This window comes from Antechinus flavipes, chromosome X (genome assembly GCF_016432865.1).
Source record: "Antechinus flavipes isolate AdamAnt ecotype Samford, QLD, Australia chromosome X, AdamAnt_v2, whole genome shotgun sequence".
Classification (NCBI taxonomy): Eukaryota; Metazoa; Chordata; class Mammalia; order Dasyuromorphia; family Dasyuridae; genus Antechinus; species Antechinus flavipes.
In genome coordinates, this window is record NC_067404.1 from 4,789,741 (window position 1) to 4,817,128 (window position 27,388).

At 41.2% G+C, this 27,388-nt stretch overlaps 2 long non-coding RNA genes across 3 annotated transcripts in view; one reads left to right on the plus strand and one right to left on the minus strand.

Annotated features, from left to right (window-relative positions):
* Positions 1-10,079: 10,079 nt before the first annotated feature.
* Positions 10,080-27,388, minus strand: part of LOC127542989 (uncharacterized) — a 244,872-nt gene continuing 227,563 nt past the window's right edge. Inside the window, exons 5-6 of one of the 2 annotated variants that reach the window (XR_007949022.1) lie at positions 10,300-10,343; positions 10,080-10,255 (exon numbers count right to left, since the gene is read on the minus strand). This is a non-coding gene — a long non-coding RNA (uncharacterized LOC127542989). The remainder of the gene's footprint in view (positions 10,256-10,299; positions 10,344-27,388) is intronic. The other variant, XR_007949023.1, reaches the window with a different exon arrangement.
* LOC127543004 (uncharacterized) overlaps positions 26,041-27,388 on the plus strand; it is a 104,889-nt gene continuing 103,541 nt past the window's right edge. The window contains exon 1 of the long non-coding RNA XR_007949052.1: positions 26,041-26,101. This is a non-coding gene — a long non-coding RNA (uncharacterized LOC127543004). The remainder of the gene's footprint in view (positions 26,102-27,388) is intronic.

Below are 27,388 nucleotides of genomic sequence, written 5' to 3' on the forward strand. Positions count from 1 at the left end.
TAGCCTCCAGACTCAAAGACATGCTACGAGGTTGAAGGGACCAAATTTCTATTCCTTTGGACAAACAAGTGGCACATGATGTAAGAGGATGAACTAGTTTCTGCTATACTGTCTTTCAGTTTTCCCCAGAAGTTTTTGTATATAGTAAATTATTTTCCAAAAAGATGGGATTTCTGTTTTTCTCAAATAGTAAAGTATTATGGACATTGAATACTATGTCTTCTATACCTAAATCATTCCATGGAAACACTATTCTATTTCTTCTTTTTTTACATATTCATTTTTTAAACCAATTAAATATAGCAAAAGAAAAACAAAACAATAGAAAAACATTGTCATATGCACAAAAGAATGTGAGAGGATTTAAAATATAAAATACTAGATTGCTAGTTCAAAGAATCATGTAATTAATAGTACACACTTTGTTCAGAACTGTCCATCTATCTTTTTGCTTTCTCTTAGGTTTACTTTTGTTCTCTGCTGTGCACTTTTTACATTTTTATTTTTTCCCTTTTTTCCCCCACAGCATCTCCCAAGATGGGTACAATTAAGTTCTGATATGTTTGTATATAAATACATGTATACATGTACATGGATACATAAACACCTTTATATAAGTATGCAAATATATATACATACATATATATATACACACACATATATATATATACATATATATAAATTTATTCATCTATGTAAGATTATACTATGCTTACATCATCCCTCATGAGTTTAAATCTTTTTATAATTTTTTGTAAATCTACCATCTGGTCATTTCCTATATCATGGCAATATTTTGTTTGATTATTCCTTGGTCTCCTAATTTCACTGGCTTCCCCTTGCCAAATTCTCACTTTCAAAGAGTCACTTTCTTCTTGAAAACTCTGGATGTCCTCTTTGAGTTGGTTGACTTTCTTTCCATAATCCTCTGGGTTTGATTGGATTCTTGTTATTTTTGTAGTTTGTCCTCAATCTGTCTCATTTGATTTTTAAAGTCTTCTTTGAGTTCTTTTGCAAAGTCTTTCTGGACAGTAGCCATTTACCATAACTCTTTGGAGAAAGGGAAGCTTTTCTCTTTCAGTGTCCCCCTCTATTGATAAATCCCAGTGGGAATTCCTCTTTCTGAAGCTGGATTCTTCCCCCTATGCTTGCTCTTTTTTCCCCCTGAGGCAATTGGGGTGAAGTGACTTGCCCAGGGTCACACAGCTAGGGAGTGTTAAGTGTCTGAGGCCACATTTGAACTCAGGTCCTCGTGACTTCAGGGCTGGTGCTCTAACCACTGTGTCACCTAGCTGCCCTGTTGCTCTTTTTTTACATAAGAAACAGTAATTGTGTCATCACCTAGATCTGAGAGGGGGAGCTGGGGCCTCTGTCTCTGGATCTTCTTTCAGGTTTCCCCTCTGACTGGGAACCCAAAACCCAAGCACGCCACCCTCCTGTCAGCCAGCCAGCAGCTACCCTGTGCCCCTGCTTCTGCCCTCAGGGGCCTTGTGCTTTTCCCTTCCCTCCTAACAGCACAGCTGGGCTTGGCATTCCTTATCAGCAGATATTCCAGGACTTCCTCATGAGTCTTCCTGGCCTCAGACACCCAAGTGCTGGCCCAGGAGGTAAAAGTCCCCTTGACTGGGGCCGAGGCCACCTGGAACCCAGCAAGCCCCAGGGCTCCCTGGTTCTTTCAGGGGGGCTGGCCTGGAGATGTTTTAACTCCTCCAAAGTGGGCTCTTTCTTCTGGACTTCTCTGGTTGTCCTAGGAAGCCCTTATTCAGCTCAGAGTTTTATGCGTTTGTCCCTTGTCTACATTAGCTCAGAGGTTCAATTTTCTTTTGTTTCTGAATGTTCCCACACTCTTCCCCAGGAGTTGTTTCTTCAATGGATTTTTGTTCCTCCTTTCCCATGTGGCAAATTCTACTTTTTCAGGTTGTTTTCTTCCTTGAAGTTTGGTACGTGTCTGTCCAATTTTTTGTGCTTCTTTTAAGAAAATGTTAACTTTTCTTGTTAATATCTCTCATTTCTCCTGCACATTTTGCTTCTACTTCTCTTACATATTTTAAAATTTCTTTTGGAGTCCTTTCCGAAGGTTTGTTTCAGAAGCTAAGCCTGAGACCAGTTCCTGCATACGTCAATTTGAGGTTTCACATGTAGATGTTGTGTCATCATTATGATCGTCTGATTTTGTGTTTTGATCTTCCCTGACACCACAATAGCTTCCTACAGTCAGGCAGTTATTTAGGTGCAGTTTTCCAGCCTATGTTGTCACTCTGAAAATTGAGCTCTGCTCTTGGGGTATAGTGGGCACTGTCCCAAGTTTCTTAAATCGCAAATAAGGGGCTTGGTCCCTGGCTTGCTGCTCCTAAGCCTTGAGGGCTGGTAACTGCCCAGCTATATCTGGGCCTCTAGACTTCCCAGGTGTGGCCATTAATCAGCTGATTCAAGAATCTTCACGTGGAACATGAGACATTTCAGAGGGACCTTCCACAGCTACCCCATCTCATAAAACCCCAACATATAAGAGGAAACACATCAAAGATGCCCAACATATGTCAATTGATTGCAATTTATACACGTGAATGGAGGCAAAAGCTGGTTGAAATGAATATTAAGCCTAAGCCAGGTGTGTGTGTGTGTGTGTGTGTGTGTGTGTGTGTGTGTGAGAGAGAGAGAGAGAGAGAGAGAGAGAGAGAGAGAGAGAGAGAGAGAGAGATTGAAATTTGACTTGTTGGAGTCAGGGAAGGTGAATTTAAAGCCTCATAGGTTTTAGGGACCCTGAAAAGATACCTTACTGCTTCATAAGCCAACCTGTTGCTCTGTGTCCAGTGGTGAGAATCAGAAAAAACTGAGTTCAAGTCCTGCCTCCCATACTTACAATTTGTGTGACCCTTAACGAGTCTTAACAACTCTCCCCAATGTCAGTGCCAGACTGGGCTAATTAAACTCAATGCTGAGATGGTTTTCCCGAGTCTCTCCTATCTATATTTGAGAGGAAACAACCTTGGAAGGGCACAGACCAGCCAAGGAATGGCCCAAATTAGAGTACGCCACAATGGGAAGGTAGTGGATTCCACAGGAAGAAGCAGACCTCAGCAGCATGGATTATATCTTTCAGTTTCTCAGGATTACTGGGGAAAATTGTGTTGTATAAGAAAATGTACACACGAGACCACCCCTGTGACTGTTACAGGAGAGACTGATAGATCCCCAAATATGCCTTGGGCCAGGGAAGCTATTAGCTAGGAGCAGGACACCAAAGGTGAAAAGCCAGAGTGACTGGCGATCAAGAACAAGTTTTCCTTTGGGTTACTTGGAACTTTTCTTCCTATTTACATTAAAGGTAGTTTGCATTCTGTGTGGAATTTAGGTCCTGCTGATATTCCCTTGCATCCACCACACAAAGACATTTGGGAAGGTCCTATCTCAGGCAGAACAGCTAGAGTTTTTCCGCAGGGCAGATGGTGACTTTAGAAGGGACGGAGAACCTGCAGAACTTCAGTGCACTGGCAATGAGCTCTTTCTTTATCCTTCCCTGGCTGCATGGCATCCTCCTCAACAATGGCTTCACAGCAGTTTTCTGGGGATTCCATCTAGGTGGTTCAAGGGTAAGAGCCCTGGGCCTGGAGTCAGGAAGACCTCTGCTCAAAGCCAGCCTCAGACACTTAGTAAGCATGTGACCTTGGGCAAGGACAAGTCAGAGTTTCCAAGTCAAGCATTCCTTGCTCTTTGTGCCTCTTCAGTAAGACTGACTACCCATCTGACTGGGTCCCTGATCTTAGAGTCGTCTGAGGCGCTAAGAGGTCAGATGCCGTGACCGTGGTCAGGCTGCTGGCATGGGTCGAAAGCAAGATTGCAGCCTTCCTGACTTTGAAACTGGCCCTCTAGCCTTAGTTCTTAAGACACAGTTCAAGCATCAACTACATCATGAAGCCTTTCTCGATTCCAACTGCTATAAGCCTTGCTCCCAGACTCCGTGCATTTTGCATTTGTATTTATTCTTCATGTACATTTATACATTTTCTGTCTTGTTAGAACCTAAGCTTGTCTTGTTAGGGACTGTGTCTTTAAGAGTGTTTGCATCTCCAGAACCTAGCACTATGATGTGCATGTGCTTGTTGTTTGTTACTTAGCCCATGTGCCTTTGTATGTGCCCAGCACATTGGAGGAGTAAATCCATAGCTCTTGACTGAATGAATACATTAATGAGCTAAAAAAATTATTAGTGATTAGTTATTCATAATTTTCCTCAGGTATCAGTTTATTCTTTCATTTATCATAGCTAAACCATGTATTTTCTTATAGTTCAATTTACTCTGTGGTATGAGGTATTGATCTTCTATCAAAATTCTGCCAAACTGCTTTGGATTTATGCCGTCTATTTTTACCAACTATAGATAGTTCTCGCTTTCTGTAAGTGGACTGTTGGGTAAAGCTTTAGTGGAGCAATTTTAAAGTAAAGTGAATTTACCCCCAGACTTGGCTTCAAGGGAGAAAGGAAGGGAGTCATGAGTCTGGGAAGGGTGGGGGTCAGGAGATGATTCAAGGACACATGGACCTCGGGCACTGAGAAGCAAGAGCAGGCTTGGGACCAGGCAGGTGTAACCAACCACCGCCCCACAAAGGAAAGGACAGGTAACATGTGGACTGAGGAAAGACACATGACACCTGAGCGTGGATGGACAGGAGACACACAAACAGATGCCAGACTGGAGGATAAATGGGCAGAGCCACCAAAAGGCTCCCCTCTTAGTGCTGGAGGTCTCAAGCCAAGCCCAGATGCTGAAGCTGCAGAGGTAGAAGGAATCACGCTGCATGAAAAATCCTTTTTGTTCCTCCTCCCTACTTTTTCATTAATACATTATAGATAAAAATATGCAAGGCTGTTTTCTGTTTCTTACATCACAGTATCCCACGTATCCCTCCCTCTCCTTGTGCCTCCTGAGAGTCATGCCATGTGATGAATGGTATTTTGTGTTTTAGGAATGAAAAAAATCAACACAACTATATAATCCAGAGAGGAAAAGATATTTGTGGTGGGAGATAATCTTTCTGTTAAGGGTCCAATTTTTGAAGACTTGCTTTCTGTTGAAGCACATATAATCTCTGAACACTCAGAAGACAAGACGCTTGTGGATGGAGACACTCTTTCTGAGAACATTCCAATTACTACCCTCTCGGGGGAAGCACCCCTAATCTCTGAAGATTCTGAGGAAAAGACACTTGTGGATGGAAGAGATAATCTTTCTGAGAACCTTTCACTTACTACTGGCTTACTCTCAGGGGAAGCACATCTAATATCAGAGTATTCTGTGGATGAAATGCTGATGGGTGAAGACATATTCTATGAGAACCTTTTAGTTACTACTACTCTCAGAACTCAGAGGAAAAGACAATTGTGGAGGAAGACACTCTCTCTGGGAACATTGTGGTGTAAGAGAGAGACTGGGAAGGCCTTCTGGGCAAAGAAACCAACCTTTGAGAGAAACAATGGTGGGCTCTATGGTCCGTCCAGTACGGTCTGAGACCTCACCTTGTTTCCCTTAATAAGGGTCGGTTCCTTTGCCCAGAGAGGCTTTCCAGTTTCTGTCTTACACCCGTTACTTCAGGATTGCTCTCTATGGAAACACATCTAGACTGACATCACTCAGCGGACAAGATCTCTGTGGCAGGAGACACTCGTTCTGGCAACATCCCACTTATTACGGGCTTCCTCTCTGGGGAAGCACAGCAAGAGAAAAATTGGACATTTAATGAAATAGAGACCGCTGAAGCATTCCTGATGAAAAGACAAGCGCTGAGAAGAAAATCTGACTCTCAAATTGAAGACTCAAAAGCAGCATTCAAAGGTAAATATGATAGAGGCCTCTCAAGGAACTCATTATTGATACACTCTGTACTCTTCTAAAAGGGAAGATGATAACCATAGCTCCTAAGAACTTTATCTCTGCTAGGCAGGTAGAAGCATTGGACCTAGAAAGAGGTTTTGGAACTGAACCATCTGGATGGGGATGATGTAAAATAGATAGGTGAGAAATACGGATGCCTTGGGAGATGCTAGAAGGGAGATAAATAATGGAGGAAATGATCCCATACAATAAGCATTCAAGGAAGAGCTTCTGCCTTGAAGTGGAAAATGATGAGGAGGAGAGTGACCAATTCTTGAACCTCCCTCACATCTCAATTGGTTGAAAGAGGGGAAATAGCTATATCTGTATTCATATATACTTCTTCCACGGGTCAAAAAAATCTATTTTACCCTAAAGGTAAGTAGGCAAATGGGAGAGGAGAAGAAAAAGTGGTGATAAACGTTGGGCAGTTAAAAGAATGCAGTACTCATGTGCCAAATAGAAACTAGCGGGGAAATGGGGAAAAAAAGAGAGAAAGAAGGAAAAGCAGAAGGAAATACTTTGTGACTGTGTTAATGGGATGAACTCTCTCCTAAATGCAAGTGGGCAGTAAAATGAATTAGAAACCAGACTTCAGACTGTATTTGTTTTTTCTTTCTTTTTTTTGTATTTTGAAAAGATTCATATTGGAAAGAGAGAGCCAGAGTTAAAATAGAGGGCTGAAGCAGAGTCTCTTATACCTCATATGAAGGATAAAACATAAGGGAAGCAACAATGATGTCAGAAAAAAATGCAGAGAAAATTTAGGCCTCACTAAAAGGGATTAAGTGTGCAATTGAATTCTTGTTTAGGGGAACCACAGTCAATGGAGTCAGAAAAGAGATAGGTGCACAAGGGCATGAGATTCAAAATTTTAAAGGGAAAGTTAAATGCATTTCAGGAAGAAATAGACAATCAAACTATAATGTCAGGGTACCTCAACTTTTCGTGTGTGACCTAGACAAATACAACCATAAAATAAATAAGAAAGAAGTCGAGGAGAATAATAAAACTTAAATGACTTAGAAAACTTAGCAAAGACCTCTAGAGAAAACTCAATAGGAACAGAATGGACTACAGACAGATGTTGCTTTATTTCAATTCATATTATGCAAATTGGATTTTATGCAAGGAATTCTCCGAATCCACCTCTGTACTATACTGGGATCTCGTTCTGCTCCTGCTCTTCAATTCCGGTACTCTGTGGCCTCCTCTCACCAATCCCCCCCCAAACCTTTAAAAACCCCTCTCCAGCAGAAAGCAGAACAGATCTACAGAGAGACAGCCACCACCACTGATGGATCCGGGCTTGCCTTAAGACCTCCAGTACTGATGCAGGACAACCCACCCACCTGAGAGTCTGGCCCCTGCATTTGGGTGTTTTGTCCATCATTGGAGCACCACATCTGTGCCATGCCACAGGTTTCCATGTCTGTGCTTCCTGACATGTTCTTCCTATCAGTTCCAGCCAGGCTCTCCCGGGGCTGGCCCCTACAAGAAAGTGTTTCTCCTGCACTTGATTCTTTGTATCTAGCCTTTATGTGTCATTGACCCATGTGCTGGCTCCACGGGGCAGTCTCCTTCCTGCCTCTCTTCTAGCTTTTTACACATCCGTCGGTAAATTCACATTATGTAAAGTATCTGCAGAATGATTCATTGAAAAAAATTATGGACTATGTTGTCATCCAAACCCCCCCCCACCTTCTAACTTCTCTTTTAGTTTTAGCTGCATTGATTTTGTTTGTGGAAAAGCTTTTTAATTTTATGTAAGCCAGATTGTCCATGTTGCTTCTTTTCAACGTGTCTGCCGTTTGCTTGGTCGGGATTCCTTTCCCATTTTCCTCTGTGCTTCTCTGTGTATGTTAGCCGATACATCCAAGGAATATACCCATTTCCAGCTTCACTCTGTCTTTTCTGTGAAACCTTTTTCTAACCTGAGATTCTGTTAGATTACCTGCCAATTTTCCCAACAGCTTTTATTGAATTGTGAATTTTCCCATAGCTGGGATTATTAGCTTTGTCAAATAAATGAATGAGGTGCTCTTTTGCTCCTGCATCTTGTATGCCTAATCTGTTCCTATGGTCAGTCTTACTGTTTCTTACTCCATGATATATTTTTAATGATGCTATAGTTTTATGATCTGGTACTGCTAGGCCCTTTCCTTCCCAATTTTCCCATTCATTTCCTTGATAGCCTTAATTTTTGTGAGTCCAGATGAACTTTATTATCCTTTTTTAATGTTCCCAAGAAATTCTCTGGTATTTTGATTTGTATTGCATTGTGTTAGTAAATTAATATAGGCATCATTACCATTTTTGGCCTGGTGATGAGCAATTCATATTTCTGCACTTATCTAGAGCTGTTTTTATTTGTGTAAAAAGTGACCTGTGTTCATTGAGTTGCTATCTATGTTTTGGCAGGTGGACTTCTAGTTATTTCATACTATATGTAATTTCTTTGGAATTTGTCTTCCTATACCTTTCTGGTAGATTTTATTGATAATTTATATGATAGTGATAACTTGCTTGGGTTTATTTACACTCTCCTGACTTGCTGATGTTGTTAAATGTTTCATTTAAGTTTGAGTTGATTCTGTAGAGTTCTCTAAGTCAACATTCATATCATCTGTAAAAAATAATTTTTTTTTATTGTTTGCCTCTTTGCTGTTTATAGTTTCCATTTCTTTTCTTTTAAGTTACTTCTATTGCAAGCATTTCCAGTACAGGACTGAATTATAGTGATGACCGTGAGTATCTCTTATGTCTCCAAAAGAAAAACTTTTGATTCTTCTCGAAAATTATTTAATGGCAAGGTCAGCAAATTCCCATTAAAAAGTCAGCTAAAACTTAGTGGCGTATGACAAATTCGAAGGTCACAGAGCTTATTTTATAACTCAAAAAAAGAACTCGTCCTGTTGTGGATTCATCACTTTTACAGAAGTGTAGGGAGTTTGACAACAGTCAGCTGCTGGGCATGTCAAGAGTGTAATGAGGAGATTTTAGGGTTAGGTAACTGTTCAATTCAATACTTCATTAGCTTAGAACTTATTTTATCATTCTGTGAATTTTTTTGAAAAGTCTTCTTCAGTGTTTCTTTAAGGATTTCTGCTATGGAGCTGTCTAGCTCACTGAAAAAGGAGGAGTAACTAACTAAAAGATGGTTATTTTATTTTATTTCTTTTAAGAAAGATTTAGGTTCATTCTCACTTATCTGCTATTAAATCTTATTAAAAGATTCATACAGTAAATCTAATTGGAAATTAAGACTTAAAGGATATGTGCGTGTGTGTGTGTGTGTGTGTAATTTCTATGAAACAAGGTCCTTAAAGGTTTCAAAATGTTATAAGTATAATCGGGTCTTTATATTGTAAGACCTGGCTGTTATTCTCTTGATTATTGAAACTACATCATAAATGTTGCTGGCATGGTTTGTAGAAGAGAAGAGAATTTCAGTGCAGTTTTGTACAGGATATTTCCCACAGGTGACCTCTCCCCCTCCAGAGTCCACTTCACTCCTGGGTTCGGTGCTTCTTCTCCTTGCTTCCCTGTTGCCACACATTTGGTGGCATCAGCATTTCGTCAGCCTCACTATGTCTGATGCTGTGGTGAAAAAGGAGTATATTCCGATCACAGAGGGAATGGTTCTTATCATCAAGGGATGATAAACCTCATCTATCCCCAACATCTCCCTTTTCACTCCTACCCATGCTGCATGTACTTTTGTATTGATCTTCTCCTGGCTGTTTGTACTTGGTGGCTCCCTCAACGCCCACCTGCCAGCCCTTCCTAATCCATCTACCCCCCACCGAATATCTATCTCCCACACATTGCACTTTGGCTATTTTTGATGGCTTTTAGGGAAAAGAGAGGACCATCTCTGTCCCATACCTTGGTTATTTGGAACTTAATGATGTCATTGCTAATCTTAATCATCCAGAAAGTCACCCAGAACAACTCCCAGCCCCTCAAAGGTTTCCAAATGTCCCTTCACACCTTGGCAACTGCTTCACTTTAGATCAGCTCTTTGCTTCTGAAGGGGGTCTCTGTGCTCTGGCCAATACTTCCTGGTGCGTTTTCATCCACACTATCCAACAAAGTGCGCTATGGGCTGACTGATCCTCAAGCAGGTCAGTAGGATACTTCTACTTCCTCAGCAGCTACATTCCAAGGGTTTGGGAAAAAGCTTCTGGGGAATTTATTGTCCTCTCTAGTAATGCTTTCCTAATCAATATTTTGTTTTTGATTTAGTCCTTGCATTTTAATAAGATTTGTGTCTTTCAGACAAGTGTTAATCAGATTTCAGAGGGCCCTACAGGACAGCTATCTGTCAGCACCTCAGCCTCTGGAAGTGTGATCCCACTTGTGCATGCTGCTGCTCCCACCTGTGGATGCTGCTGCTCCCACCTGTGGATGCTGCTGCTCCCACCTGTGGATGCTGCTCCTCCCACCTGTGGATGCTGCTCCTCCCACCTGTGGATGCTGCTCCTCCCATCTGTGGAAGGTGCTGGGCTGCAATTCCCATCCAGCTCCACTCACTCATGACTAAGCCTTTAAGCAGGAGCAGGTCTATGCCCCTTATCAGCTGGAAACAGTTATGGAAAATGAGACATTTCTTCCTGGCCCCAAATGAATTTGGGTCACAGCTCTTTGAGGGGAATCATGGAGTGTTTGCTGCTGCCACAGCCCCAGCAGTTCTACCACTTTCTCTCAGAGACTTCATTGGAATAAAAGGACCCTTTGCTTTTTCCATGTATAAGGTGCTGCCCCCGCTCCGGAACAAAAGGGTTTTTACCCTTTTCACAGGGACCTTGCTCATGCATGCCCGACCTGGGATTGTAAAAGAAGTGCAAAATCTACTGAGCTCATCCAACTTGCTGCCAAATTCTCCTATTTTTTGCTTCCTTTCCCTTCTCTGAATAAACCCTCACATCACTCTGCTGGGTGTCCCCCCCCTTAAAGAGAAGGTTCCCAGTGTGGTTTACCCTTAACTTAAGCAAATGGCCAAATCAGTGTCTTTGCTTGATTTGAGGTGGTTTGAGCCTGACTTCTTTCAGAGAAGCTACCAGAAACCATTGCCCAGCACCCCCGATCTTCAGTGTACCCCAGCATTGAGTCTTTTCTCACAAAAGGTCCCAACTTCCTCCTTACTAAATGTGAGTCCCACTAGGGCACTGTGCCTGATTTATGGCATCATAATAAAACATTTTGCCCCTTGAATCTGTGGCGCCTGAGCCTGTGAGTTCTTTCCGCATGACGGCCGGCCTTTATGACTTCTTTTACCTCATCAGTTCCTGGCAAATAGGGAGGGCATCATGCGAACAAGCGTGCCAAGGCCTCCCCAGAGGCTCGGGGGCTGGAGCCAGTAGGAAGAGCATTGCTGTGGCCAGGGGCACAGGAGCACGTCAATGCCAAAGGCTCGGGTGTTAGAGAATGCCGGCCAGGAGGGCGTTAGAGCATGAATCCCAGGGGGAGGCAGGGAAACTCGTGGGGTAGAGAGCTTCCAGGCTGGGGATTGAGCCACTGCGACCCTGCAAGGGAGCAAAGGTCAGGCTGGAAACCCCAGCCTGGGCTGGGACTTGAATAGAAGGCTTGGCCGTTGTCGTTCCGAAGACGCAGGTCAGAGGTCTGGCTCCTGATTTGGCAGGCAGGCTCCTGCACCCCACTTGTTAGAGGGAGCATTTGTCGTCTTCTATAAAATCTGGGGCCAGAGGGGCCGAGTGAGGCATGTAGGAGAGTAACCCACAGGGGCCTAGGATATCACATCTTCAGAGGAGAACAATGAAGTAAAAAAATCTCTTCTACCCCAAAGATGAATGTGAAATGGCTAGCTACCCAGAAAGTATTTTAGGAGAACTCAAAAAAGAATGAAAAAATCAAATGGGAGAGATTGAGGAAAAATGAAAAAAAAACTTCCAAGATTATTTTTAAAAGTCTAGTCTAAACAACTAGAAAAGGAGATACAGAATCTTTAAAAAGAAAATAATTGTTTGAAAATTAAAATTGGGTAAAGAGGAATCCAGCGAAGCTATGAGACACTGAGAAATAACAAAACAAAATATAAATGTGTGGAATGGGGAGATGAAGGTCTTAGAGTAATGTGTGAATTCTTTTTCGTTATTTTCATTATTTCTGTGTTTCCCTATGATCTGCACAAGTACAATATGTACAGGCCTATATTTACTTAAACTTTGATTAGTTTCACACATATTTACTTAACCTAAGCTGGTTTAGTCTAGAGTATAAACACTGTCAGATTAATTATCTGAAGCCTGAAGGCCTGATTGACTGTTTCCTAGAAATCAGGTGATTTCACGGAAACTGAAACATTCCATTCCAATCTTTTTTGGCAGCAACATCCAATCAGGAGGCCCCATGCTTCTCAATGCTCTCGAACTTGTGATGTAATCTCTTGTAACAAAATCTGTTAAAGCTGTGTATATTCACTGATTCTGCGGCCCTCCTGCTGTGAGTATGTTCACTTCCCTTTATCTCATAACTGGACTTCCCACCTCTCATGAGAAGTTCTATAATAAACAATCTTTCCTGCTTTCTACTTTAAAGGATCTTTGAGTAGTCATTTTGGGTAGGGGTCTCTCACATCCCATACAGTTCGGGGCTCATCGGGGATCGGAGGTCTTTGGCAGAGAAGGCTGTGCACCCCAAAATGGACACAGGTACACCCACAGTAGTTTTCTCCGTGGTCTCTGGTTCTGAGTGTACAGCCTCCCTCCCCTCTTACACAACGACCCGAGGCAGAGGTACTCAAAGGAAAGCAGAACTTTAGAGTGAAGGAAGTAGAGTCCTGATGGCCAGTGAAGTGCAGTCTGAAAGAAAATGCACGTGTAAACTCAAGATAAGGCTCTCGGGAGTCTGGGGTGTCCATTGGCTGAGTCGAGGGAGAACCAAGGGGTTGGCCCTCCTAAATTTGTTTTTTGGTGAGGACTGCTGTCGACCCCAGTGATAAAGCACTTTTCTGAGGAAGCTCTTGGGTTACTGCAGGTGTGAGGTTGATGGAGACCTCCACCGACACCTGGATTGGGACCAGGTTGTAAAATGGGACAGAAGCAGTCCAAGAATTGGTGTCAGGAATTTAGCCAGGGAATACCAGTTGACAGCCCTCTTGGGAGTTGACTTAAAGGTTGGGATGATATCCTGAAGTATAAAGGGAAGGACAAAAAAATAATGGTTAAATATTTGTTTTGTTTGGAGTAGTCAAGATATTGGTTGTGGGATAATTTGGCCAAAGTATGGTTCCACTGAGGATTGGGCATGTCAACAATTGAATATATATGTAAATAACAGGGACCTATATAATCCAGAGGAATCAGCTTATGCTAGCCTCTGGCTGCCAGGGGTTGTTAGAGCTATGAAAATCTTTCTGAGTAAAATGAAGGAGGGGAGCGAGCAGGATATGGCCGGGAGAAATCAAATAAAACCCCATCCTTGCACTTTTTTTTTCAAGGCTGGTCATCAGGTCCTCCAGAGAGTGAGTCGGCCATTACATCTTTTGAATGTAGGCCTTCCTGAAAAAAAGTCATTGGGATCCCCAGAATCTGAACCAAACCATTGGGATCCTCTCGCTGCTCTTCCACCTTCTTATGCAGCACCCCGCCCCTTGCACCACAGGAGCCTTTGCCCCCTTCCCTTCCTCCTGTAGAAGAAGTAATGCATTTAGGCCAGGAAAGTGTAGACAGAACTCACAGTAGCTCATATGGACATTTAGGGAAGGAATTGGAGCAATTAAGGCAGGATGTTTGGAATCTCCCCTTCAGAGAGAAAAGTGAATGAAGTACAGGGTATGTATCCACTCAGAGAAGTCCCATTAGGTGAAGCTCAAGGAGGCATCGGATTTGTAAATGTGCCTCTGTCAGAAAATGAGGTTAGGAAATTTAAGAAAGAATTAGTTTCCATTATGGAAGATTCAGTTGTGGCATCAAAGCAATTATTAGATCAATTTTTAGGCCCCAGCCTATACACTTGGTCAGAATTGGTGCATACATCATCTATATTATTCACTCCCGAAGAGCAGAGTTCAATTCGAGCACAAGCCATGCAGGAAGGGGAGAAAAGACACCCATCCCTGAATGAGCTCCAATCCCAGGTGAACAGAATTACCCAGTGAATGACCCAGGATGGGATAACGACAATCGGGCATATAGGCAGAATATGCAAGACTGGAGAGAATTAATAACTGTATTAGTATGGGATGCCTTCCTGAAGAGACAAAATATAAATAAAGCATTGATCATTATCCAGGAAAAGTGTGAGTCACCAGCCCAGTATTTAGAGAGACTTAGAGACAAAATGAGGAAGTATTCAGGGGCAGATCTGGATAGCCCGGAGAATTAGCAGATATTGCAAGTGCAGTGTGTGTCCAATTCTTGGCCGGACATCAATAGAAAGTTACAGAAAACTGAGGGATGGATGCAGTCTCCTTTAAGAATGCTTTTGGGGGAAGCCACCAAAGTGTATGTAAGGAGGACTGAGGAGAAGAAAAAAACAGGAGGAGAGGTGGATTAAGATGCTGTTGCAGACAACACAGGGAACTCAGAGTGCTGATAAGAAGAAAGGGGGACGAGGTAGTGCAAGGAAGCCCCATCAGGAACAGATGAGGGAGGCGGGAGGAGGAGAGTTGATATGATTTGTTGGTCCTGTGGAAAATTAGGTCACTGTGGGAGATGCCCACAGAAAATCAAAGAGGTGTGAGTGCTGTCTCTGGTGGAACTGAAGGTCTAGGGATGTCTGGGGCTCGGCAGGGAAACCCACTCAGAGCCCTTGATAAATTTAAAGTTGGGATTCCAAAAAGGAAGTAATGGTATTTTTGGTTGATTTGGGTACAGCCCGGACTTTGGTGACAGGGATACCAGCAAAATTGTCACCAAAATTTATGATGGTTTCTGGAGTGAAGGGGGAAACTTTCTCAGTGCCCATGACTGAGGTATTGCCTGTAGAATATGAGGGACTTGAAGTGTTTGGGCAATTTTTAATAGCTCCTGGGGCAGGAGTGAATTTACTAGGGAGAGACTTGATAATTAAGTTTTTGATTAGCCTTGTGCCTAGAGGTCCCCTGCTGGTTCCAGTCCGAACCTTTGTGATGACAAGCAAAAAATTTACTCTGAGGTTTGGGTGAGTCTTGAAAACCCAGGACTGTTGTCTATTCCCCCAATACAAATAACCTTAAAGGACCCACATACTATAAGTCGGGTCTGACAATATCCGATTCCAAATGAGGGAAGAAAGGGACTGAAACTGGTAATGGAGAGGTTGTTGAAAATAAGACTACTCAAACCTTGTATTTCATCATTCAATATCCCCATTCTTTCTGTAAGGAAAAAGGACGGGACGTATAGGATGGTTCAGGATCTGAGGGAGATAAGATAGTATTACCATCTCACCCAGTAGTACTGGATCCTTATACCATCATAGCAAGAATTCCTGAACTAGTGCATGGTTTAGTGTGTTAGATTTAAAAGATGCATTTTGGAGTTGCCCCTTATCTGAAGATAGCCGAAATCTATTTTGCCTTTGAATGAAAAGATCCAGAGACAGGGAGAAAACAACAGTATCGATGGTGTGTGCTACTTCAAGGCTATACAGAGTCCTCCAATTTATTTGGGCAAATATTGGAAGGAATAATTGAAAATTTTCAGAATCCATTTATAAGGGTAAAAGTTTTACAATATGTAGATCTCTTCTTGTGGCAGGATGGAAAAAGAGTGACCTTGCCCAAGTCACTATCAGTTTGTTAAATTATCTAGGAGCACAGGGACTAAGAATTTCTCAAGAGAAATGGCAATTTGTGGAACATGAAGTAAAATATTTAGGTCATTTTATAAGTGAAGGGAAAAAGAAATTAGATCCTGTTTGCATGGAGAGGATTCTCCAAATTACTAAACCAGGGACAAAGAAGGCCCTCCGGAACTTTTTAGGATTGGTGTGGTATTGCAGAACTTGGATTGATTAAAATGCTCTATTAACTAAATAATTGTATACTCATTTATGGGAAGAATAACCTACTATAGTGCAGTGGGACCTGGAAGGGGAGCAGAATTTTGTACAACTTAAGCTGGAGTTGATGTTAGCCCCTCGTATTGTTATTGCCATCATCGGGTAAGCCTTTTCATTTATATGTAAATATGGTAAATGGGGTGGCTCTAGGGCTACTGGCACAAGTAAGGGGAGGACAGCAACACCCAGTGGCCTTCCTGACAAAAATATTAGACCCAATGGCAAAGGGATGGCCTACTTGTATAAAGGCAGTTGTAGCCACAGCACTTTTGGTGGAAAAAAATCGGAAATTAACCTTTGGTGACAGTCTAATAGTGAGTGTCCCACACCAAGTCCCATCAATCCTAAACCAGAAGGCTGGGAGGTGGCTAACTGATTCTAGGATTTTACAATATGAAGCAATATTGCTGGAAAAAAGATGACTCGGTGCTTTCACCAGACAAGAACCTCAACGCGACTTTGTTCTTGTCTGCCTCCCCTGGGCAACACGTGTCCCTTGAACATGACTGTCTAAATGTAATTATCAAACTAAGGTTAGGGAGGACTTACAAGAAACCCCTCTGTTAAAAGGTGCTCAATGGTTCATAAATGGGTCCTCACAGATAGTTAATGGGAAAAGGAAGAATGGATATGCTATTGTTAATGGGGATAATTTGTCTCTGGTCCAAGTTGGATCCCTACCAAAAGAATGGGCAGCCCAAACTTGTGAATTGTATGCTCTAAATCAAGCACTGAAATTACGTAAGGGAAGGAAGGGAACTATTTATACAGATTCAAAATATGCAGGGGTGTAGTCCATGTATTTGGGGAAATATGGGAGGAACAGGGAATGGTAAACGGTACAAAGGACTGGCACACAGGGCATTGGTCATTGAAATTTTAACCCATCTTATGTTACCCAAGAACATTGCAGTGATTCATGTGCAGGGGCACCAAAGAGGAGATTCATTTGAGGCAAGGGGAAACCGCTTTGCCCATGAGGAGGCGAAATGGGCTGGAGGCGAGGAATCTGTACATACGGAGGACATGATGGTGCTAATTGCGGCATTTCTGCCTCCAATGCCTCCACCTTCCCCCACCCCAGAAGAGAAGCAGGAAACCCAAAGCCTTGGCACTCAGGTGGAGAAGGAGGGGCACTGGTTCCTCCCTGATGGCAGAGAGGTGCTGACCATAGCAGGTATGAGACAGGTGCTCCAACATTTACATCAGGGCAGTCATTGGGGTGTCCAAGGCCGGTGTGACATGGTACTGACCAAGTTTGTGGCACTGGGCTTGTACACAATAGCAGGCAACTGGTCAGCGGTTGTCTTGTTTGTGGAAGGATAAATAGGACGGTTCAAAAACAAGTCCAAAAAGGAGGAAGGCCCCTGGTATCAGGCCCATACAAAGCTGCGATGAACATTAAACAGGAACTGATGAACTGGGCATGTAAAATCTTGATAGTGCTATTGATCTGGGGTACCTTACTGGGGCTTTTTCTAGTAGTGCTGGATATCATTTTCTGTTGGGCAGTGTTCCTTCAACTCAGAAATATAACCTATCATTGAGTAGAATGGGAGCAAAACAAGACATACAATGTTGGGGATTGTGCTTTATATCCTTATGTCTGATAATGGCCCCTGCTGATACTATTCCTAACCCTTTATTGAGGAAAGACAATAGCTTCCAAAGTTTAATGCAAATTATTGCAGATATATTTCATCTTAGGAATTGCTGATGTGTGGGGAACCTGAACAACTCACATAATGGCCATGGGTTCCGGTCCCTCTCTCTCCAGCTTGGACCTCGAGCAATACATCAGTTGTACATAATGGCACTGAATTTTGGTCGGCCCAAGAGGAACATCAGTGGACATTAAGCAGTACTCCCCCAGGAGGATATTGCCTGAACCAATCGGGTACGGGGCTGTGGATGGGACAGAGTAAATGTGACTGGACTTTTACTCGTGAACCAGAGAGGGTAGATATTATAGATTGTAGTGAATATAAAGATAGGTGGAACAAAACAAATATCATTTGTGATGATGTGTCAGTGTTTAATTATGTCCACCAGAATTCATAGAGGGTAATGAGGAATGTTTGAGGGAATTTAGAAAGAAGCCTACTTGTCAAACACCCCATAATTTATAGAAATGTATAATGTTAAATAGTACAGCACCGTACATAGCTAGTAATGTAAAGGGATGGAAATGGGAAAGTAGAAACGACACTGTTAGAAAGATGTTCAGCAATTTCTGGAATAATGTAGATTTTACTGGGGAAATGATTGCAATTGCACTTGGATGTCTGAAAAACAATTTTGGAGGTGTAATTCAAAAACTATGAAGGGGTTCCATTAGGCCCATGGGTTGTAAAATATTCCCCATCTGCATATTTCATGTTTTGGTATGAGAAAAACCCAGTTTTGAGAGGACACTATTAGATGTGTGGCCAAACAGCCTACACCCATCTGCCAAGGAACTGGACTGGGATTTGTTACATAGGGACAATAAGACCCAAGTTTTTCTTTTTCCCAGAAGATGATGATAAACAAGTAGGAATATAACTATATGATAACTGAGAAAAGAAAAACGGAGCTTAGATGTGGTGTTCTTTTTCTTCTTTAAAATATATAAGATGATGGTTCTCTCTGGGAGAAGGTAGGTTTCTCGGGGGAGGTTTTCTGGAGGCAGCTTTAGTTTCAGTTCAGATCAATAATTACCCCAAATGCAGCCAGCTGGTAAAAATACAAATGTTTATTTCTCCTTCCAAGTCTTGTCTCTTTCCTTGGGCCTGGATAGCTAGATTCTTAGAGGCCTATCTCTCTGCTTGGTTCCAAGAGCTCCCTCCGAATGTCTCCAAATCCAAAGGTTTGTCCTTCAGCCTCTGCCTCTGCTTTCTTCAGCCTCCAGCCAGCACAAAGATGGAATGAATCTCTTGTCTCCTTCACTTGGGGCTCGGCTAGCTTTCTGCTGAGTCTTTCAGACTAGCTTGCTCTCAGTGGGGGAAGTGCAGGAGCCCAGCCAACACAGGGGTGTGAAATCAAGATGAATCTGGTTGTGCCTCTGAGAGAGCCTTCTCAATCTTCAGATCAACTCTCCATGTAATTTGGCTGAATTCTCTCTGAGAGCCTCTGTCTGTATCTTATATATGAGAGAGAGGAATTGTGGGATACCAGAGAGAGGGATTATTAGTTTCTTCCCAGAGGGTTCTCTGGCCCTAAGAGCTTCAAGGGAGGTGTGAATTCACAAAGTTACAAAGTTTACTTTGTGAATCTCCCATACTTGTGAACTCCAATGAGTAAAGGTGTGAACACAAGCATTGTATCAATTAGTTCTACTTAGTACTGTGTTTCAGGTTCTAGCCTAAAACATCTTCTTGTAAGATCAGATCAATGATCTATCAACTCTAATGAGTTAAGAGTTTGTAAAGATTTCAACACTTAGACTGTTCCCTAACTAGTATTGACCCTTCTTTGACTCACACTGGCGATGCTAATGGGTGGGGAGATGAACGGCCTCCAGAGCGAATCATCACGAAATATGGACCAGACACATGGGCCCAGGATGGGAGCTGGGGATATAGGACACCAATATACATATTGGACAGACTGATTAGGCTTCAAGCAGTCCTAGAAGTAACAACTAACTAGACTGCTCAGGCTCTTGATCTATTAGCTGATCAAGCCACTCAGGCAAGGGAAGCTGTTTTGCAACATGAATTTGTTTTAGATTATTTGTTAGCAGAAGAAGGAGGGGGTCTGTGGGAAATTAAACTTGTCCACTTGTTGTATGCAAATTGATGACAATGGACAAGTACTAAATGAAATTACCAAAGGCATTCATTCACAGAATAGTTCATGTACCTGTACAGGTTTGGAAATCCCCCTTCACCAAGAGCTGGTGGTCTTGGTTTGATGGTAGCTTCTGGAAACAGCTCTTATGGTATGGACTTATTGCAATCAGTGGTATTATTCTGTTGCTACTATGTCTACCCTGTATAAGTCCATTAGTAACCAGAATAGTTCAACAATCCCTATCAAAATATTGCATACAAAAGACGCTGTTAAAATGATGATTCTTCAGAGAAAAGGCTGGAATGTATTTGAGAGGGATGATCCTGATGGTGAGCATGATAAACAATGTATAGATATGTTTACTGATTTTGAATGGTGTGTAAGTTCTCCATAGAAATATGATGACGAATCATTTACATATTACAAGGGGGTAATTGTGTAGAATGGAGAGATGAGGTGAAGAACTTACAGGAATGTGTAAATTACTTTTCTGTATTTCATTTTCATTATCTCTGTGTCTCTGTGACCTGCATAAGTAGAGTGTGTGTAAGCCAATATTTACTTAAGCCTTGGCCACCTATAGACATATTTACTTAACATTTACTTAACCTGAGCTGATGACATTTATCAATGTTTGATGTTATCAATATTTAGACTGTCAGCCTAATAATCTGAAGCTTGAAGGTCTGATTGATGGTTCCCTTGGAACCAGGGAAATGGAAACATCCTATTCTAATCTATTTTGGCATCAATGTCTAATATTCAATTAGAGGGTACCACACTTCTTAATGCTCCCTAATTTCTGATGTAATTTCTTGTAACAAAATCTATAAAAGGTGTGTATATTCTTCTAATTCTTCAGCTCTCCTACTGCGAGCTTTCCCTTTCCCTTATCTTGTGGTGGGACTGCTCATTGTCATGACAATGTAATAAATAATCTTTATTTTCTACTTTGAGAGATTTCTAAGTAGTAATTTTGGGGTAGCAGCCTCTTATGTCCCACACGATACCACCACAATTTTTTCAGCCATTCCCCAATTGATGAGCGTCCCCTTGATTTCCCATTCTTTGCCCTGAGAAGAGAGCTGCTACAAATATTTTTGGACATAGTGACATTATCGTACTTTTTAATTGGTTGGTTACCCATTTCCCAGTATTATCACAATGGTCCCACCTTCATTGGAGTTTAAGGGGAAGTAGAAAACCTGCTGTTTTTCAGAAAGCCAGGTAATAGAACAATAGATCTGACGTTGTAAGAGGGAAAGCCTTGGCCAAGACCAACTTGTAGCCCTTCTATCTCTGACGATCCACGTGGCTTCCCATCCTGACCTCCAGGGGTCTATGATCTTTCCCTCTGGGACATTCTCTGTTCCACTTGCTCAGGTCCTTTTCAACTTGACATTCTCTGTTAAAGGAATCCTCTGAGCTTGAACGACCTGTCGTCGGTGACCTCTGCATCCCAACAGGCTGCATCCTGGCTTTGCAGGTGCTGCATGCACTGAAGTTGGGTATGAGAACAGAGGATCTGAGGGCAGGGATCCCTTGGACTGGAGCCTGTAAGGACAGCCTGGGACAATGCTTAGTAGGCAAGTAACAGGTCCAATAGTAGATGGGAAATTGATTTCTATAGACAATTAAGTGATAAGGACTTTGTTCCCAACACCTGCCAATGACCCCTTTCAGCTGGTTTTTCAAACTCTAGAGATCCTTAACACTTGTCCTGATTGAGTCTCGCCTCTAAGGACAAGAAGTCCAGGACTGATCTTTCTGTGGAAAACTGCGAGTCTTTAACAAGCTAAAATGCCAAGCAGACAGCTAACAGAATTGCGGGATCGGGTGAGAACTCCCCTGATCCTTTCCAGAGCCAAGATATGTCTGAGAGAACCCAGACTGAGAAACCCCTGGTCGGAGGAAGCAACTTCAGCAGGACCAGCTCCAGGTGCTTTCTGCAAGGTCAAAGGCAAGAAACATGAAATTCCTTGGGCTTCAATTAACCACTTGGTATCCCATTGGGGATAGTGCTTTGAGGATGGTTGGATGGTGGTCCAGTTACTGGAGGGCTTTGGGGTTGGGGATCAGGAGGATGAATGGAGAGAGGCTAATAATAGAAAAAAAGAAATAGAACAATCAACTCACTAAGGAAAAATCCCCAGGACCAGATGTATTTATATATGAATTCTAACAAACATTTAAAGAATAATTAACTCCAATACTATATAATCTATTTGAAAATGCAGATGCAGAAAAAGCATTTGATAAAATCCAATACCCATTCCTATTAAAAACACTAGAGAGTATAGGGATTCATGGACTTTTCTTTAAAATAATCAGTAGCATCTATTTAAAACCATCAGCAAGCAGTTTATGTAATGGTGATAAACTGGAAGATCAGGAGTGAAACAAGTTTACCCATTATCAACACTTTCCACACAAATAAAGTCAGATCTAAACAATTGGCAATATATTAAATGCTCTTGGATAGGTTGAGCAAATGTAATAAACATGACAATACTCCCTAAACTAATCTGTTTATTTAGTGCTATACCAATCAATCTCCCAAGAAACTATTACTGACCTAGAATAAATAAAAACATATTTCATCTGGAAGAACAAAGGGTCAAGAATTTCAAGGGAACTAATAAAAAAAAATCAAATGAAGGTGGCCTAGCTGTACCAGATCTAAAACTATATTATAAAGCAGCAGTCATCAAAACCATTTGGTCCTGGCAAAATAGTCAATGACTATATTAATCTAGTGTTTGACAAACCCAAAGACTCCAGCTTTTGAGATAAGAATTCACCATTTGACACAAAACTGCTGGGAAAATTGGAAACTAGTATGGCAGAAAGTAGGCCTTGACCCACACTTAACACCATACACCAAGATAAGATCAAAATGGGTTCATGATCTAGATATAAAGAATGAGATTATAAATAAATTAGGAGAACATAGCATAGTTTACCTCTCAGACCTGTGGAGGACAAAGGAATTTGTGACCAAAAAAACCTAGAGATCAGTATTGATCACAAAATAGATAATTTTGATTACATTAAGTTAAAAAACTTTTGTACAAATGAAACTAAAGTAGTCAAGATTAGAAGGGAAGCAATAAACTGGGAAAACATGTTTACAGTCAAAGGTATTGAGAAAGGCTTCATTTCCAAATTATGTAGAGAATTGACTCAAATTTATAAGAAATCAAGGCATTCTCCAACTGATAAATGGTCAAAGGATATGAACAATTTTCAAATGAAGAAATTAAGCTATTTCTAGTCTTATGAAAAGGTGCTCCAAGATCATTATATACCTCAACAACGATACTGCTTGAGGACGTATTCTGATGGAAGTGGATCTCTACGATAAAGAGAGCTTTAATTGATCAAAGATGGACAGAAGCAGCTACACCCAGAGAAAGAACACTGGGAAATGAATATAAACTGCTTGCATTTTTGTTTTTATTCCTGAGGTATTTATAACTTCTGAAATCAATTCTCCCTGTACAACAAGAAAACTGTTCAGTTCTGCACACATATATTGTATCTAGGATATACTGTAACCCATTCAACATGTAAAGGACTGCTTGCCCTCTGGGGGAAGGGGTGGAGGGAGGGAGGGGAAAAATCGGAACAGAAGTGAATGCAAGGGATAATGCTGTAAAAAAATTACCCTGGCATGCGTTCTATCAATAAAAAGTTATTTAAAAAATAAAATAAAATAAAATAAAATGAAAAAAAAAAAGAAAAGGTGCTCCAAATCATTATTGATCAGAGAAATGCAAATTAAGACACCTCTGAAATACCACTACATACCTGTCAGACTGGCTAAGATGATGGGAAAAGATAATGATATATATTGGAGGGGATGTGGAACAACTGGGACACTAATACAATGTTGGTGGAATTGTGAATGAATCCAGCCATTTTGGAGAGCAATTTGGAGCCATCCACAAAAAGTTGTCAAACTGTGCATACCCTTTGATCTAGCAGTGTTACTACTGGGCTTATATACAAAAGAAATCTTAAAGAAGGGAAAGAGGCCTGTATGTACCAAAATGTTTGTGGCAGCCCTTTTTGTGTTGGCCAGAAACTGGACACTGAGTAGGTGCCTAGCAATTGGAGAATGGCTGAACAAACTGTGGTATATTAATGTTATGTAATATTATTATTTTGTAAGAAATAACCAACAGGATGATTTCAGAGACGCCTGGAGAGACTTACATAAATTGATGGTAAGTGAAACACATAGAAACAGGAGAGCATTATACACAGCAACAACAAGACTATACGATGATTAGTTCTGATGGACAAGGTTCTCTTCAACAATGAGATGATTCAAATCAGTGCCAATTGTTCAGTAAAGAAAAGAATCAGCTAGACTCAGAGAGAGAACTATGGGAAATGTGTGGACCACAACATTGCATTTCCACTCTTTCTGTTATTGTTTGCTTGCATTTTTATTTTACTTCTCAGGTTTTTTTCTTTTTCTAGACCCAATTTTTCTTTTCAGCAAGATAACTGTAATACTATGTATACATATATTGGATTTAACATATGCTTTAACATATTTAACATATATGGGACTACCTGCCATCTAGGGGAGGGAGTGGGGGGGAAGGAGGGGAAAAGTTGGAACAGAAGGTTTTGCAAGGGTCAGTGTGGAACAATTACCCATGCATATGTTTTATCAATAAAAGCTATAAAAATAAAATTAATTTTTTTTAAAAAAGAAAGGAGCATCATTTCCCTCCAAGATGGTGGAGAGGAGGCATACAGCTGTGTAAGCTCCGCGTTTTCTCTCACTATCCATTTCATTACAAGCCTCTGAATTAATGCTTAACTGAAAAAAAAAAAAACCACAAATAGTTACAGAGAGAAGACATCCTTGAAACTTGCCAAGAAAGGCCTGTTTTTGCTCGAGGTCTGGAAATGGTTTTAGATCGGGTGCAGGTTGAGAGCAGCAGCGGCAGCGAGAGCACAGGAGCAGACTGGAGAGGGGGTGGGGTGTGATCACAGCTGTCTTTGTGGGGAGAGCTTTGCTACAGGACTGAATACTTTGCCCTGGCAGCAAGTCAGTAGCCCAGCAGAGAAGCTAAAAACACCGGGGCTGAAGAATGCAACCCCAAACAGCTGGAGTCTCTCGGGACCTGGCCACCCCTCCCCCACAGTGTCTCAGCAAGCTCTCAGATCTCAGAGCGCAGGCACAGCACAGTCCTGTTAGGTCCTCGCTGCTGCCCCCGCAGTCTGTAGAGGAAGCTCGGTAACACCACCCAGCCGCTCCCCCCAAAAAAAAACCAGACTCCATTTAGGGTTTTTTCTTTTTTTTCTTTGCTAGTTTGTCTTTGATTCTTTGACAAAATGAGTAAAAAATTGAAGAGGACTTTAACCCTTGACAGCTTCTATACAGATAGAGATCAGACTCTAAATCCTGAGGAGACTAAAAACAGACTGTCTCCAGGTGAATCCCCAAAGGAGGAGATCATCTGTTCCTCAGCACAGATGAACCTCATAGAAGAAATTAAAAGGGCTCTCACAAGAAAGCTGCAAGAAAAATGGGAAAAGGAGAGGGGGGCTTGGCAAGAGAGTCTGGAGAAGTCATCACACTCATTTAAAGACAGAGTGGATAAAGAAATAAAATACTTGAAAAATAGGATTAGTGAACTGGAAACAGGAAATAGCTCTCTAAAAAACGAAATTGGCGAAATGGAAAAAAATTCCATAGAACAAAAGAAAATTAGAAAAAAGATTTTTAAAAACTGAGTGAAGAAAATACTTCATTGAAAATCAGATTTGAACAAATGGAATTGAATGACTCGAGGAGACAAGAAGAATCAGTCAAGCAAATCAAAAAAAAAAAAATCAAACAATGGAAAAGAATGTGAAATACCTTCTTGGGAAAACAACAGACCTGGAAAACAGATCCAGGAGAGACAATATGAGAATCATTGGACTCCCAGAAAAGCATGATGTAAAAAAGAGCCTGGACACTATTTTCCAGGAAATTATCAAAGAGAACTGCCCAGAAGTCATAGAAACAGAGGGTAAAATAGACATTGAAAGAATTAATCAATCACCTACTGAAAGGGATTCTAAAATCAAAACACTAAGAAATATAGTGGCCAAATGCCAGAATCCTCAGACGAAGGAAAAAATACTGCAAGTGGTAAGAAAAACCCAATTCAAGTATCAAGGAGCCACAATAAGGATCACCCAGGATCTGGCAGCATCCACATTTAAGGATCGAAGGGCCTGGAATATGATATTCTGAAAGGCTAAGGAACTTGGGCTGCAACCAAAAATAACTTGCCCAGCCAGAATGAGCATATTTTTCCAGGGAAGAAGATGGACATTCAACGAAGTAAGCAAATTTCACCTATTTTTCATGAAAAAGCCAGAACTTAACAAAAAGTTTGATCTACAAATATAGAACTCAAGAGAAATCTAAAAAGGTAAAGATTAATCTTGGGAACTATATGTCAGCTATAAAGATGTATAAAGAATACATGTATACCTTGTTCTAGAAACTAGATGTGGAAAGGACATTGTACCAGAAAAAGGGTAAAGTGGGGGTACTATATCTCATGAAGAGGCAAAGGAAACCTATTATATCTGAGAGAAAGAATGGAGGGGGATGAATATAGTGGGTATCTTACTGCATTCAGAACTGGCTTTAAGAGAAAAATTTTAGACATTTTCAATCTATGGTGAAACTTCTCCCACCTCATTGAAAAGTGAGAAGGGAAAAGTGAAAAGGGAAGGAATACGCTAAATGGAAGGGAATACGGATACTGGGAGGGAAAGGGTTAAGATAGGGGGAGGAACTCTAAGGCTGGGGGAGAGATACTAAAAAGGGAGGGCTGTGAGAAGCAAGTGGTGCTCACAAGCTTAATACTGGGAAGGGAGATAAGGGAGAAAGAAGGGAGAAAAGCATAAACCGGGGTTAACAAGATGGCAAGTAATACAGAATTTGTCATTTTAACCATAAATGTGAATGGGGGAAACTCCCCCATAAAGAGGAAGCAGTTAGCAGAATGGATTAAAAGCCAGAATCCTACAATATGTTGTTTACAGGAAATGCACCTGAAGCAGGGAGATACATGCAGATTAAAGGTAAAAGATTGGAGCAAAATCTACTATACTTCAGGTGAAGTCAAAAAAGCAGGGGTAGCCATCCTGATCTCAGATCAAGCTAAAGCAAAAATTGATCTAATTAAAAGAGATAAGGAAGGGCACTATATCTTGCTCATGGGGAAGCATGGATAATGAAGCACTATCTATATTAAACATATATGCACCAAGTGGTGTAGCATCTAAATTCTTAAAAGAGAAATTAAGAGAGCTGCAAGAAGAAATAGACGGCAAAACTATAATAATGGGAGATCTCAACCTTGCACTCAGAATTAGATAAATCAAACCCACAAAATAAATAAGAAAGAAGTCAAAGAGGTAAATAGAATACTAGAAAAATTAGATATGATAGATCTCTGGAGAAAATGTAATGGAGACAGAAAGGAGTACACCTTCTTTTCAGCAGTTCATGGAACCTATACAAAAGTTGACCATATATTAGGACATAAAAACCTCAAACTTAAATGCAGTAAGGCAGAAATAGTAAATGCATCCTTTTCAGACCACGATGCAATGAAAATTACATTCAATAAAAAGCCAGGGGAAAGTAGACCAAAAATAATTGGAAACTAAATAATCTCATACTAAAGAATGATTGGGTGAAACAG